General features: G+C 32.0%; 2 protein-coding genes across 3 annotated transcripts in view; both read left to right on the forward strand.

Annotated features, from left to right (window-relative positions):
* The window catches only part of LOC127735389 (transcription factor BTF3 homolog 4-like), a 198597-nt gene that overhangs the window by 150969 nt on the left and 30646 nt on the right, over positions 1-16982 (forward strand). The window lies entirely within an intron of this gene.
* LOC127735289 (heparan sulfate glucosamine 3-O-sulfotransferase 5-like) overlaps positions 14501-16982 on the forward strand; it is a 94844-nt gene continuing 92362 nt past the window's right edge. The window contains exon 1 of one of the 2 annotated variants that reach the window (XM_052245419.1): positions 14501-14579. The gene's annotated coding sequence lies outside the window, so the exon portion shown is untranslated. The remainder of the gene's footprint in view (positions 14580-16982) is intronic. The other variant, XM_052245426.1, reaches the window with a different exon arrangement.

Consider the following 16982-nt stretch of genomic DNA (forward strand, 5'->3'; position numbering starts at 1 on the left):
TTTTTCAATTTTTTATATTTGTAAGTACTATTTTTTCAATTTTTATTTTTTATTTTTTTGGTATAAATAGATAGAAAGATAGATTTATTTGATCAAGTATCATTATAAAACAATACAAATGTAGTATATAACAATAGCAGACATGTAAACATACTAAAATAATTAAATCTCAAACCAATTATCTAATCAGGATTGCCCATGATGAAAGACATACGGCTTATTTCTACAGTAATGGGGTCCCTTTATGTTACATTCTTAAAAAAAAAAAAATAATCCAACATGAATTTCTTAATATTTTACCTATAAAATTCAAAATGTAGGAATAGCCAGAATAAACCACAATAAGGTTTACAATAAGAAATCATGACTTTGGCAGGCTTTATACTAATTATATTAAAATTAAAATTTACGATGACATTGACTAAAATATTTAAGCCAACCAATAAAATAAACATTTGCTATTATAATCGTTGCTTTCCTATTTTGACAGAAAATCCTTAACACCAGATTTATAAGATTCAAAATTTGTGTTGCTCTGTAATTTCATTTGGCAACAAGTTCCAATCCTTTATAGCATTATGATAAAATGTTAAAGTCTATTGCCCTTTTACAGGTGGTATAAACAAATGTATTCACTAGATCTGGTTGAATAATTATAACAATCTTTGATCTTAGTAAAATTGCCTTGCATGAAGTAAGGGCTTTTGTTATAAAATATTGTATGTACATTTTTTAGTTTTAGTTGTTTGACTCTATTTTCTACATTAAAAAAAAACAATGCTAGTTAGTACATTAAAATTAACAGAAGTTCTAATTCCCATGCATATCTTTAATAAATCTAGCAGACTTATTACCTAAAGAAGTATATACAGTTTTTCTAGAGTTTTCTGATAGACATCTACCATGTCTATAAAGGAACTTCAGTCTTGCATTCACTTTTTGTAAAATATTACTGACAATAATTTCCCCAGACAAATATCTGTCTATGTTTAGGCCCAAGCATTTTACACAATTTTGAGTTGGAATAATATGGTTATTGCAGCTGACTTGAAAATTGTCTACCTTTGCAAGCCAGCAGTTTGCGTTTTGAACTAGACAAAATACATTCAGTTTTGCCCAAATGAAGGGATAATTTGTTATCAATTAACCATTGACTGCAAGATTAGAGTTCCTTTCCAAGTTTTTCAGATATTACCTCCGGGATCCTATACGAAAATAAATTTGTGCTATCATCAGCATATAATTATAATTTACAATCGGAACTTATACTAATAGACATATCATTTACATATACAAAAATAAAAGTGGACCCAAAATACTACCTGGAGGTACTCCACAGCTAACTGTTTGAAAATTAGATTCAAAGCCATTTACATTTACTTTCTGCTATCTCTCTGTCAAATAAGATTTAAACCATTTATATCTATCATTACCATTCAGTGTAGAGCCTCATAGATAACTTAATTTGTTTTATCATGATCAAGTAAATGTATTAAACATGTCTCCGTAGACACTGAAAGCTATATAACAAATCTTTTTTAACTAAATAATTTTCAAACTGAGAATAAACCGATTTCTCGAGAATTTTAGATACAATAACCCAAAATGCTAAAAATAGGCCTATAATTTCTAACATTTAGTCTGCTGTTCTTTTTATAGATAGGAAAGACTCTAGCTATTCTCATGTCATCTTGGATAATACCACTGACGACAACTATGTTTAAGCATGGAAGTATCATATTGACAATATAATACGTCCATGGTTTAGTGATTCCCTATATAATCAACCAAATTTTTCCCACAAAAGGCGCCCCCCCCCCCCCTGGATCTGCCTATGATCCTTGCTTTCAGCAAGACACTGGGTTTTAAAAGGAAAGAAAAATTGATAGGGCAGTAGTAGAAAGAATTCACGACTAACAATGTCAAAAAAAAGTTCATAGTTAAGTCTTAAATTTTCATTATTCATTATTTCAAATCTTTCTTTCAAGAGAATTTTCTTTGTCCTTCTTGATTATAATAAAACTTTTTTCTGTAAAAAAAAAAGTATTTACTATCTGACTTATAAGCCTCTGAAACCGTCATTAGTCCCAGGGGCGGATCCAGCCATTTTTAAAAGGGGGTTTCAACCACATGTCCCCATTCAAAAGCATTGATCTTCATAAGAAGGGGGGTTTCCGTTAGAATATATAAGAGAACTTGAAATTATTGAAGTACTTTCTTTTTATCACATAAATTCATTTTACAGCTTGGAATATTGTCAGAATTGATAAATGAAGACTTACCAAATTTTATTCATGCACAGGATATACATGTCTCTTGGTTTCATAAAGACAGTCAAGTTACAACCAATTTTCGCAGGATATTTTCTAAATAATCATTAGATCATTATGTATTCTTTTACAATAAATTTTGTTTTTTAATATTATGTTCTAGAAAATACAAAATATAAGTTTAAAATAAGTTTTTCACATTGTAAATCCGAGACAAAACTATCTCAAACCTGACTTTTTTCTGATACCTTCTTCGTGTCCGGGGCTTTCTGTCCTACATTTGAAATGCGTCCTCTTAATTCTAACAAAAAATGGATATATTGGCTTATAAATAAGAAGATGTGGTATGATGAAAACTTTTCCATCAACTGAAAGAACAAAAGACGAGGATGTTAACAACGATATAGGGCACTGTACGTCATTCAACAATGAGTAAAACCAAGTTATACATGTTATAAAAAGTTTTGTTATAAAATGCCCCGGCATGACAAAAAGAAAATTACTTCAAAAGTGAAGACCAATGGCCTGATTTGTGTTCTAATATAGTTCAAAAAGATTTAAATCGCAACTAGTTAAAATCGCGGATGTTTTTTTCAAATCTTAAAAAATGCATTTTTCGATTTTGAGACACCGTTTAAAGAAGATTTGGGTGAAAAAACTACACCTGTGAATTTTAGAAAGTCGATTTAAGGCTACAATACCTAGAAATATAGAGGTACATTAAAAAGGCAGTCTCACATTTTGTCTTCTTTTTTACTAGTGTGAAATACAGGTTGGTATAGACGGGTTTATCTATAATTGACCTGGAAAACATGGGCGCATCCATTAACCTCTCACGTGACCGATCCGCCATTACAACCGTGAAAAATAACGCACGTGTATTGATCAAAACATTATCGATTTTCTGTTTACATTTGTATTTCCTTCATTTTCTTATTTATTTCACTATGGATACTGCCGAAAGTTATAAAAAAAGGTGGAGGCATTTCTTGTGCAGTTAATATTTGTCCAAATAATTGTAGAAAATTTCAGATGTGCAAAAAAAAATCAATAAATAAAATATGTGAATTATACAAGTTGTGCCGACTGCACACAATCCTTTTTTTTTTAATAAAACTCTTTATGAAAGTAAAATTACACTGGCAGACGAATGTTGACACGTTGTCAAACGAAATTATCTATGAAAATTAATCCGATGACTACAGTGCATCTGTCTCTGTTTGTATAGAAGATCTACACATTAGATGGATCCAGGATTTTGAAAGGGGGCCGCGGGTCCCCAAACAAGACACAATTTGTAGTGGAAGCGGTAAAAAGTCTGAATTAACCATGAATGAAACTTCATAAGGGGGCCTGGGCACCCCCTAAATCCGTTCCTGCACATTTCTTTAGATAATAATAATGAAACCTACCCCGAGACTAAATGCATGCATTGGATGCAAATCAAACAAGTATGAAGAGACGATTTTTTTTTATACATGACGACTATCTTTAGGCTGTTCCGACAACATTAACTCAGACAAACATATTGTTAACAGAGGAGTAAGGAGTTCAAAATTGAATAAAATCAGGAAACCACGTCGATCAGCGTATAAATATACATATTATGAATGACAGTTACGCCTTATTGTATACTTGTCTTATGTAACTAAGTTTTCTATACTTTAGTGGAATAAATACACAATTTACTTTTCAACTACGATATTGCAGATCAGCTGTTGCTTGATCGTACTGATTTAAAGGTTAACACTTAGTTTGATGTTTGGTTATTTGGGACGGCGCTTTCATATTTCGAAAAGTAAGGCTAGTAAACTATTTTATTCCTGGGTGCCAGTTCTTGCTGAAAAGCTTAAAGGTTTTACAAACAGCTGCATCCATAGACAAATCACAGCAAAACTTACTATTAAGGGCACTTCTTTATAAACCTCGTCTTAATGGTCCATATATATGAAGGAATGTGTGCTTAAATAGATATAAGAAGATGTGGTATGAGTGCCAATGAGACAACTCTCCATCCAAGTCAAAATTTATAAAAGTAAACCATTATAGGTCAAAGTACGGTCTTCAACACGGAGCCTTGGCTCACACCGAACAGCAAACTATAAAGGGCCCCAAAAATTACTTAAGACCATTCAAACGGGAAAACCAACGGTCTAATCTATATAAAAAGTATATATTCACTTTAGTCGGATGGTCCAATATACATCCCTAGTGTAATACTGTAATTCTGTTTTTCACTGTATTATATATATCGGGGACTCATAAAGGAGTCTAATACAGATTCAGGATGAAAATATACGAGACCTCTGTTTTGGGGTGGTGGGGAGGGGGAAATTGGCAAAACACTAAATGACGCTTTTAAAACATAATTCTAAGCATTGCTTTTAATTTACACGTTTGCGTCTTTTGTGGTTTAATGACATTCATTTATTTTCAGCACGGGCCGGAGCATGATGTTATAGGCTATGCATACTAGTAGTTTCATGTCAAGCAATTTTTCTACAAAAGAAATAGGAATCGAACACCTACTGACTATATGATAACATGGGCCGTGAAAGTTCAAAACTTCTTCGGCCCAATTAAATCGCAAAGTTAAGTCTACATATGGCCCGACGCACTGATAGCTTATAGCGCAATTCACGCGGAGACAAAAATGATACGAAAACGTCACTAAATTTTGAGCAGTATATATACGTGAGTTGAACCAAAAGCAAAAATATCGTTTCTGTGAAAAAAGTTTATCATCAAACGGTACATGTCTATAGGTATAATTTTTTCAGAAGATGTAAGTAACCGCGCGCCGGAGAAAACGGGCTGTCGAATAAAGGACCGTCGGGTTAGAAGATTGTTGAATTTTAGGACTGCCTCATTATAGGTTTGCATGACTACAGAAATTTCTATGAGTTTGATAAAATTGCACCTGGTTTTTCTGATATATCACATTCGACCCGCAAGACAATTTATTTTTATTTATGTACGGGCTATAATAATCAATATTATGATTGCCAAATGATTATAATCGATATGTAACCTGGGATTCGTATTCGCAAATATTATGTCCCGGTTCTAACGTATCAAATAAAATTAGTTATATTTTAAGGACACGACACCTGGCCTGCAATACACTTATAATTTTAATGTCCATTCCTTATCTAATTACTTTATCATTTACTTTGAAATTTTGCCGAGGTCAAGTACGCTTCACATTCTTGTGTTTACGTTCACGTGGTCTGGGAAATAGATGTATATCTTGTTTACATTTTTTTCACGGTTGTAATGGCGATCGTACTACAACGACGTCTAGGAGTCGCGTCACAAACTAAGGCAGATAATTGGAAAAACCTGTCTATAATTCCTATTTTTTTGAAATATTTGCCTACTTCGTGTCAATTTTTGCTGTATCTGTATTACCTTTAGATAATGATGTTTATTCTTAACATAAACCTATATCAAAAAGAGAGGATGGGAGTAATATGCCAAAAAAAAGCAAAAAAAAAAAAAACACAATACAATTTCATATGAAACTCATAAATATCGAAAATATATTGGCCAAATTACGTGTGAAGCTTATTTTTCAATAAACTATAGAGCTTCATCTTCACCTGTGTATCCGGGATCGTTTTCTGCCTTTCTCAAGCAAGTTTTAAAACCAATTCATATTGACGAAGAGAACACATGTTTTCGTATAGATTAACCTGCATAAATAAGTTCCTGAAAAAAGCATCAAAGGTTTGCTATATATAGCTTTTTACTTTTTATACAGCCATTGTATGAGGGAACTTTTCATTTAATTTTAGGCATAAACAAAACATGTCTATTAAATGTTATTTTGTAATGACATAGCCGTCAGGTAGAAAGGCAAACTAGATTTTCAAAACTATTTAATATATACTCGTGTGGGACGGGATTTTTTATACAGACACCAATAGGAGGCCAATTGGGACTTACTACTGAGACGGTTAACTGCGAAAAAATGGCATAGGTGGCATATTTTCGGTACCAAAAATAGGATGTGTAGCATATAACCTTAAATAAACAAGAGTATAGTGCTTTTCTAGTACTTGTCTCTATTGTATTTTATTTTATGCATATTGTGTTAATCTATACTGAGATTCAAAAGGGGGAGTGTTGATATCTACAAAAGCTAGCTAGTTTAACCCGACCGCATTTCCATATATATATTTGGGAACCTCGTAAGTAGTTGTTGTATGTCATATCTTATTTGTTTTCGTTATTTAGAGAATGTTTGTGTTCATGACAGTCAGACCTTAAGAAAAATAAGAAGATGTGGTGTGATAGACAATGAGAAAACAATCCACCAGAGACTAAAGAACGAGGATGTAAGCAAACACCACATTCATTTTTTTTAAATTCACATTGAACGTATAGACTCTGGGCGATTTAGGTCTTGACATTTTATAAAGCATTTCTATTGTTGAATATTTAAGTTGCCCTGTTAGAGCCTGTCTTTTGGAGAAGACTATATTTTGCTCTCTAGATGTCTAGGTTATTTTTGTTGTTGGGTTGCTATCTCATTTACTTATACCCTACATCTACCTTTATTCATAAAAAGTATGGTGTGATAGAAATGATTACAATGATGTTGAAAGGCAAAGTAATATTATTTTCAAAATATCAGAAAACTTGTTGCACATATCAAATAATATGTCAAACAGTGTGTCCAACTGTTTGTGAATTTATTATTATAATTTAACTGACAACCGGAGATTATTGTTAAAATAAGCAGTGTGTTTTTTTTTTTATATCATTGGACATTTGAATGTTCTAGATTCACAATTGGCATATTGTCATCTAAGATTTCTACATTCAACATTTTTGTTATCTCTCATGCACTCTAGACGAGGCTATATATGTACATGTATAAACACCCCAGAGTACAGAAGTTGACGGAGTTATATCCCTGTTAATTGTACATAAAATTTTTAATATTGTAAAATGATATTCAGAATCAGCATGAATGTCGGTCTACATCTTTCGTTGTTTAAATTCACACCTTTATATGGTTAAGATAAGAACACTATAACCGATACTTGTACATTCATTCAAATAAATAAAATATGTTTAATACCATGGAGGTTATATGAGAAGTTCCTTGTTTAATACATAATAAGTGTTTAAGAGAAAGAAAAACACTTAAATATTATTTTTCCAGAACTCTACAAATCTTTAATAGCAATAAACATATGTTCTGCATTTTGAATTAATACAAAGAGCAACTTTTCAAATTCACACTGTGGCTTTTGTCATTATATATATGTGTACTGCAAATAAGCTCTTTATAATTCATTAGCAAATTTCTAGTCAGACAAAATGTGTTTTACTTCATGTATACATTTAAACTATCCGGACAAAGTTTAAAAAAATCAACAATTTTTAATCAGGACTTAAATTCAATTTAACATTTTCGTCATCATGAATTTATTTTAAACAATAATTGAATTATAATTATTATTATCATTATTATCATTATTTAAAGTTTTCGATGCTATCTTATATCAAACATGTTCCGTCTTTCCCGATATGGTACGTATAGATATCGGTTTCAGTTCTTTACAATATACGTATACAAATCATTTTAAAGCAACTGTCATGTTTTTGCGTGAACCCCTCTGGGTTCACGCCTTATAATTGGCGAGTCTTGATAACTTCTAGGGGCCATTCAGGTGTCTTCGGAAACAAGATTCTCGGAACCTCTCGAAAATTTTCGATAGTTAAGTTAGTAAGTAAGTATGTAAATTTTATTTAAAGTCGGCATGTATATACATAGTAACAGATAAAACATGAGCTCTGATGAGCTCTTTAACCGACTGTGATATAATAATCATGCAGCTTCTTGCAAAAAGTAATAAATAAAAAAGCATGCAAATATAATGAAAGCAAATTAATTTTGATTTCTGAACCTCCAGGGTCAATGCTCATGCATGCGGCAAACACCTTTATGTGCATTGAATGGGGGAACCAGCAATCACTGAAATATAATAAAATACTAACAAACTAAAAAGCATAAATAAATAAATAAATTAAGCACTGGCATTTAATAGCAGCTATATATAATAATAATGCCTAAAAAAGCAGAGCAAAAGGCTAGAAAAGAAAAAAGAAAAAAATCAGCTATGAGGCAGCACTGGATGGAAACGGCTCGAACTGCAGTTGCATTTTTGACCCCCACACCAGGAATTTATATAATTCCTAAATTGGTTAAAAGAAGTCATAGTTCTAGCCTCATTGGTAAGGGAATTCCATAATTGTGCTGCCTAAAATCTAAAAGATCTTTTACCATAACTTGAGGTTCTTGATCTAGGTACCCCAGTAGTGCATGTTCACATACCTGAAATTATATAAATTGTTTTTTTATAACAACTAGATCCTGAATAAATAAAGGACATTTTTATTAATTATTCTAAAGGTCTCCAAGACAATTTGGCGCATTCTAATAGTTTTTAGTGATGGAAGGTTTGAAATCTGCAAGAGTGTTTCGTACGAGTTCTGATGGTCTTCATAAATAAAACGAAGCGCTCGTTCTTGTATTTTTTATTTTGTTCCCCACAGAAATGCCAAGTCAAAGGGCACTAACTAACGTTTAACAAATGAGTAGTAAATTGTAAAAAGGTTACTCAGTTTGTTTAGGTGTTTCCCAATTATTTTCAAAACATTTAATTGCCTTACAGCCTTTTTATAAATGTTTGAAATATGTAAATTGAAGTTTAATTTAAAATCAATTGTAACTCCAAGTAGTTTTACCTCATCCTCATATGATATAGAAATACCATTCAAGTCAAACACAATCTTTTTATCATGTGTTTTTTTTTTGCCAAGAGAGATAGCTTGAAATTTCTCTGGGTTGGCCTGCATTTTATTTGAAGAAAAACACTGTATTAAATAATTGCTGTCTTCCTCAAGAGCAGAAATTACATCTTGTAAGGAATTTCCAGACTTTGACAAAGTATTGTCATCAGCATAATTATATAAAGAACATTTTTTTACAAAAAAGAACAAATCATTTATAAAATTATTAAATAGGATAGGTCTAAGGATGGAACCGTATGGTACCCCTTTAAATATGTCAAGCATACCACTTCAAATTTGGTTTACTTTCATACACTGTTTTCTTTTTGTTAAATAACTACATAACATATCAAATGAGGATTTAGAAAGACCATAAGCTTTTAGTTTCAGTAGCAGTAAGTCATGGGGGAGACAGTCAAAAGCTTATGACAAGTCCATCAGGATAGCTGCAAGGTATTTATTTTGGTCTAGGGCTAATTTCCAATCTTCAATTACTCTTAATAAAGTTTACTGACATCCAAAGCCTGAACTAAAAGCTGCCAAAAAAGGATTGAAGATATTATTAAAGTACTGTACTAATTGTACTTCTATGGCATTTTCAAAAATTTTAGAAATGGCCATTAACACACTTCCCGGTTTTTAATTTCCTTTTTTCTAATACACTATTCTTTTTGTGAATAGGTGCAACTTGAGAGCTTCCTTGAGACGGCCAGGGAAGGTTGGTGATGATAATGATAAATTAACAATATCTATAAGAGGTTTTACAATAGCAGGTTTAGCAAAATGTAGTAATTTAGGTGAAATACCATCTATTCCAGTGGCATTTTTAGCATTAATTTTACGTATACATTTCTCAACAATCTTTAGATTTCCGGCCCCCAGCACACCTCTCTATAAAATATTGGTTAATAGATTTATTTTTTAGTTTTGTTACATAGTTGCGTTTGCGCCTATATGCTTCCCAGTTCTTACTACCACTGAATTTTTGAAATTTATTATACATCATGTTTTTTTCTATAAATGGCACCTTTAAGCTCTGCATTGATATATGGTACCTGATTTGGAAATATTGCTACCTCAATGAAACGTTTACTAAAATTATCATATGCATTTACATTATCAAATTCAGATATATAAAAATTCTGATTTTCTAAATATTTTAAAAAATTTGATGCATCAAAATTCTTAAAACTTCTGCATATCTTCTTTTTTGGTAAAATATTTGGTAAATCACAATTTAGCTGCACTGATATAAAGTTGTGCACCTCACTAATTCCAGTACCAAAATTACATATCTTTTTAAAATCGCAGTCATGATTCATTGAAATCAAACCTAAAAGGGTTGCTTTATCAATTTTCGTAAAACATGTAGCTTTCTTAATGATGTTTTTCAAATTAAAAATATAACAGATTAATTAAAAATATCCGTGACAGTTATACATGTAGTCATTTATGTCTTTGATACGGTCCCTCTATGGATATGCTAACACGTGACATTGTATTTCAACAATCAAAGTTCATTTGTAGATCGGAAAGTTAAAAAAATAAAGACAAGACTGCAGTCAAAAAATCATTTCTATATTGGAACATATTTGCCTTTTGACAAAACATGTGTTTTTAATAATGCGAATGTTTATTAAATATCAAGTATAATGATCACGCAATTATAAATTTCATGTTTTGAGACGGTCCCTATACGCGTTGTGTGTGTAGTATTGAATTCAACGTGCTATTGTGCATTGTGACCATAAACCTGGGAATAGTTTATTAATATATAATGTCTCAGAATAAATAACTCGAATAATTCAGCGCACTCTAGTGGCCTATATAGCCTATCGAATGTAGCAATCAGAGATTAGTCAAAGATCGGCCGAATATAACGACTGACATTTTATTCGGGTTACAGAATAAACTGATTATTTCTGAACGTTTACCACGTGATATTTTGTATTTCAATCATATCCTGGGAAAATGTCGGAAAGCATGAAGAAAATTAATAAAACGATATTTCTGTTATAAATATTTATTTTAGGTCGGAAACACAGTTTTTGAAAGGCAAAAAGATAATTTAACAAAAGGATTCTTCTGTCAAAATAGACCAAGAGAATATTCATTGAAATTATCAAGTTTAAACTGAGACTAAATTTATCCTCAATATAATCTGGGACATCAGTATAATAGTCCCAGATAGAATATAATTAAAAATGCTATACATTTATTATGTCCCACAGGTTTGAACAGTAAATACATTTATGAAATATATGCAACATATGAGCACCAATGAGCAGGGATGCGTACACATTTTATATAAATTTTAAACGGTAGTGAATGAAAAAATACTTGCATGGTTTCAATTCACAAGGATTTTAAATCCTTACATCTTACAAAAAACGTAATTCATATTTTTCAATAATCATAAAAAAAATTATTTACTACGTTAATTATTTTACACTGTTTTAGTATGGTTTTACAAGTCTCTGCTTATATTTTGAATAGCAATATATTCATATAATGGAAAGTTAGATTTTAAGAAGAGATTGATTTGATAAATAAACTGTCCATCAGTAAGTACTTGACGTTTGTGTTTATCGATATTATATTTTAAGTTTGGAAAAGATTCATAAACAAGAATGTATGTTAATTAAATTTCTATTATTATTTTTTTTTTTTTAATTATTCAACTTCAAAGCATCTAAATCTTTGCAATAAGGTACTATTTTGAAAATTGTATTCATTGTGTTGACCTACACACGTCTTGGTTCATTTACATTATATATCACCCTGTGCACACGACACACTATCGGTTTGCGTTCACACAAATTCCGAATTAAATGGCAATGAATCCGGAGTCGAAACACTTGAGGTAGGTAGTTTGATATCAGAATTCAACTTTTAACATTAGATTTCAGCCTAGATTAATATTATAAGATGACACAAATGCGTATTCTTATCCAGAGTATCAGTGTGTATGCTTTCCATTTACTATTTCTTGCGCAGGAAAACCACCTGCATGCATAAATATTAATTTCACTCACGAATGTGAATTTTCGCATTTCTTTTCTAAATTCAGAACACGGCAGTAAGAGCTTGACTGTGACTTTCAAGCATGGTCATCATTACTTATGTATTCTGATCACTAGCTGCTTTTCTTTTCTTTTCTTTTTATGAGTGACTGTCCTATTATAAACTTTGAAATTTTCGAAATACTAAGGATTTTCTACCCCAGAAATCGATTACCTTAGATGTATTCGGCAAAATCTTTGTTTCAAAATTTTGGGTCCTCATTGCCTTTCAACTTCGTACATTATTTGGCCTTTTTAACTTTTTTTATTCAAGCGTCCCTGATGAGTCTTTTGTAGACTAAACTCACGTCTGGCGTACAACATTTTAATCCTGGTATCTTCATATATCTACATATCTTTTTATATAAATTGATTCTTTTGAGAGTATGTTAAGGTATTCATAAAACTTCTCAGTGAAAAGATATTCTTCAAAACCAAGTTTTCCTGTAGAATATTTGGATTGATTTAAGAAACTTCAGGAAATCCTAAAAATTTGAGATGTTTAATGAGACCAAAATAATAGTCAGTATATAAGAGGTCCCAATGATGTGCTACTCTCAAGAAAAATAAACGAAACCTTCTTATAAGTGGCATGCCACAGGGTCTCACTTCTTTATGCCAATTTGTTTTTCTTTGTTGAAATAGTTATTTGTTTTTATAGTGATCAAGATTATATTACAATGTTGACGGCTGTACCCTAATTTTTGACATTTTTACCTATTATATAGATATATAACGGGAGTGGAGTTTCCACTGGCTTCGTTTTCCCGTTGTCTACCCAAGTTCTGGGATATTGGACAACTATAAAACCACGTAAATATAAACAAGATGTTTATTAAAAGACATACGTTATGGTTGAATATAAGTTACATACAAGAATAATAAAATATACGGTGGTGGCTAGTCTACTTGTCATTGTAAAGTTCCATATTTGCAAACCAAACCAAACGGTATGAGCGTCTGCTCATTTCAAATCCTAAGTGTAGACTGCCCTGAACCCGGTGAGTGACGTCATACTTATAGTTCATTGGGACAACAAGCCCGGCCGGGCCGGATGTCAGGCACGTGCAAGAGGCAGGAAGTCCCGACAAGAATAATTACATGGCCGGTCTCGGAAGAAAGAGTTACGGAACTATAAATAATACTAACATTAACCAATTTCCCCAAATAAATAATAACAAGTAAACAAAGTGACCACCATTACACTTATAAGAAGATGTGGTATGAGTGCCAATGAGAGAATGTCTGTTTGTTTTGCTCATACATTGTTGTCAATATTATGGAATTCTATGCGACATACAAGTGAGAGGTTTAATCCACCATTTTCTACATAAAGAAATGCCTGTACCAAGTCCGGAATATGACAGATGTTTTCCATTCGTGTGATGTGTTTGAGCTTTTGATTTTGTCCTTTTATAAAGTACTCTCCGTTTTGAATTTCCCTTGGAGTTCGGTATTTTTGTTATTTTCATTTCACATGGAAATCAGACTTTAAAATTCATCTATACAACATCTACCATTAGTACAGACAGCTTCAACAACGAGTATAAAAATAGTTGAAGGCATAAAGGAAACAAAATATGAAGATATCAAAGATATCAAAGATAAGATAAATGCATCTAGATTAATAATTATAAACAAACTAAGTGCTTAAATTTATATTACGATTGGTTTGTGCAATTTGCATTAGACATCCGTTTTGCAGAAACTGGGATTGCAATAGGATTAAGAAAAATGATGTACTCTCCCAAGTAATAAATGAAATTGTCAAGACTTAAAAGGTAAATTCAAATAGTAGCTATACACTTTTCTTTTCACAACTAAAACCAAACATTGCCTTCAATTGACTTGTGCAAGAGTTTATACACAATTAAATATTTTCAATAAAGGTGTTTTAACATCATCATTACGATACCTTATTCTATTCACACAGTGAATTATTTCAAATCAAAAGCAAAAAAAAAATTCCCCAACAATTTTTTGGTGACCAGTCAGCGGTTTCGGGTTCACGTATTGCTTTTCTTTTTTTAAAGAAAGCAACTTGTTTCCATATACAACAATGTTAAATTTTATAGGTCCAATAGTGCTCCTTTGTTGGTCACTGATAACGTTACCCCCGCTGAGCTGTCCCTGATTTTTTAAAGTTTGGCAGACAATAGAAAATTTATAACTGTCTTTGCTGCATCGAATTTGTTACCAAAACGTCGTTATTTGCATTTTTTACAGTTTCTGTTCGACTCAAGAAGTTTGAACGACTCGTTGGTTTCTTCCGTCTCTTTTTTAACAACAGTTATTCTTCAAAATCTAAAAAGCGGATTCCTCCCAGCATAACAGAACATTGAAATCTTTATTTTGCTCAAACCGGATATTGATACCTTATCCGCGAAATAAAAGAAAACAAACGGACGTTCAATTTATTCCATCAAACTCGTCTGTCCAGGTAAATGGATTACACAGTTATGGTATTTTGCAAAACATATATCGTTTAAATCACGCTATATCATTGAAGAGGGAAATTTCAGTGAGCTAGAGTCAATTACCCGAATCATCCCAATACACAATGTATCATGAAATTGTAAGATCCTAAAAGAGACGCGGGATGGACCAAATGGATATAATTCAAACTCATAAGTCGTAGACAAGATGACAACGCCATGACAAGAAAATGAAAAACGATAAAAAAAACAACACAACAGTCTACAAAACACACATAGAAAACTACAGACTGACAACACGATTCCCACCAACACAACAGTCAACAGACCAAGGCAATAGACTACTTTCGAGTTATTTCCTTCACCAGAAAAGTTCAATTATGCACGTCTTTATGACGTCATTTACTAGATAGAGGGGATTGCCTGTATCCCTGTACTATTTAAATTCATCAAGGGTCTTCGTGATCGTCATTATGCAGTATAATTCTGTATTCAGGATAAACTAGAAATAATGTTTGTTCCGTAGGTACATAATCACAATTCCCTAATGACAGCAGTGCTGATTATCAATTATAAGAATTTAATTTGCCGAAAAATTTGTGCAATATAGCATCATATTTTTTCAACCGTTTGCTCAACATGGGAAGGAAGTGACGATGCCCCTAAACGCACAAATGATGTTCACTAAAACCAAAGTTTTTGACGGAAATGCAACGAACTCGAAAGTGGTCTATTGTTTTAAAATGAACTAGCTACATGTATTATGTTAAAGAAAACCAGGAACTGTCCTGGGCTTTGCAAATGTCACAAGTTGCATTATTTTATTGGGCAATGAAATACAGCTGCTTGTGTTATTCCTGGCACTAACATTATACTTAAATGTTATTGGATGTTAAGTATAATACAGAGTATAATGTATTCAAGCTGAAGCCCTGCCTATCGATTGATTGGCGGCCCGTTGGTTTGCTTGCTTTGTTTGTAATAAAGATTGACATCTGCAAATTGCAGATGTCAATCTTTATTACAAACAAAGCAAGCAAACCAACCAAATCTTTAAACTACAAGCATTAGAAAAAACAGCTCTTAAACCTGATTGTACTTGTACATAGTTTCGAGGGTCAAATTTCTTTTAAGGAAAGTCTAAATAAAGCTATCCAATCGTGTTCCTTCTTTGCAAAATTATGTCTGACTTGTAGTAAAAATTGATCTAATTTTTTAGAAAATGGCGCTTGAGAAGTTGTGAAGAATCGAGAGTTCTGACGATGATTTTAATAGCTGAGCACGCCTAGTTTATGCGTAACCCATCTCTAGCTAAGGGGTTAAATAGAAGGTCACATGAATACGGATTCAATGATATCGTTTAAATTGCAAGTGAATAATTCTTCCTATTCACTTGCAAGTGAATAATTCATCAGCGATGTTTCTTAGCTTATTTTTAAAAGGGCATTAGCTACGAGATTAAAAAAATTAAAATGTAGAAGGTCCTATAACAACAACACTTAAGGAATACTCCAGTAATTTATTAAGATTGACATGTTTCTATGGCTAGGCCACCGTCATCAGGATAGAAAACAATACATAAAATCATGCTGATGTACAAAATCGGGTTGAGAAAATTGAAACGTCACAATGTTGCTATGGTGAGTAACGTTATAAATAGCAATTGAAAGAGAAAGTGAAAGTAAGTATATATGGAAGTAAACTATTAACATAAAATAAAAATACCATGTTTTTGTTGTTAAAATGTTCGTTAGAATTATTCTGCCATCATGTGTTAGCTCTCTTGCACAGTGAAACGAATTGTACATTAAATTATTGTCAGTTGTGTTCTGTGTAAACTTTGTGTTCAATTAACGTCTTTATTTCCAAATATAGACGACATTTTACTAGCAATTCCTTACCATTTCGACTGGCTTCCCTTGGCCAGAGATAATTCTTATTATGAAATTCACTTTGAAGTTCCAGAAAATACGTTAATCAAACATACTACCAACTTTACCAGATTACCAGCCACTTCCGATAGTTTAATGAAGGAACACAGCGTTTACATTCAGCATAGACTTGTGATATTTTATTTAATTTTCCCTAAACCTTCGGCGGTCAAACACTTTACAGCATTCCGGAAGCGATTGGGAGTAGTACCTCTGGCAAAGGGAAGCCAGTCGAAATGGTACGGAATTGCTAGTAATGTTGTCTATATTTGGAAATAAAGACGTTAATTGAACACAAAGTTTACACAGAACACAACTGACAATAATTTATTGTATAATTCGTTTCACTGTGCAAGAGTGCTAACACATAATGGCAGAATAATTTGAACAACAAAAACATTGTATTTTTATTTTATTTTGATAGTTTACTTCCATATATACTTACTTTCACTTTCTCTTTCAATTTCTATTTATAAC

This window comes from Mytilus californianus, unplaced genomic scaffold, assembly GCF_021869535.1.
Source record: "Mytilus californianus isolate M0D057914Y unplaced genomic scaffold, xbMytCali1.0.p SCAF_1, whole genome shotgun sequence".
NCBI classification, from domain to species: domain Eukaryota; kingdom Metazoa; phylum Mollusca; class Bivalvia; order Mytilida; family Mytilidae; genus Mytilus; species Mytilus californianus.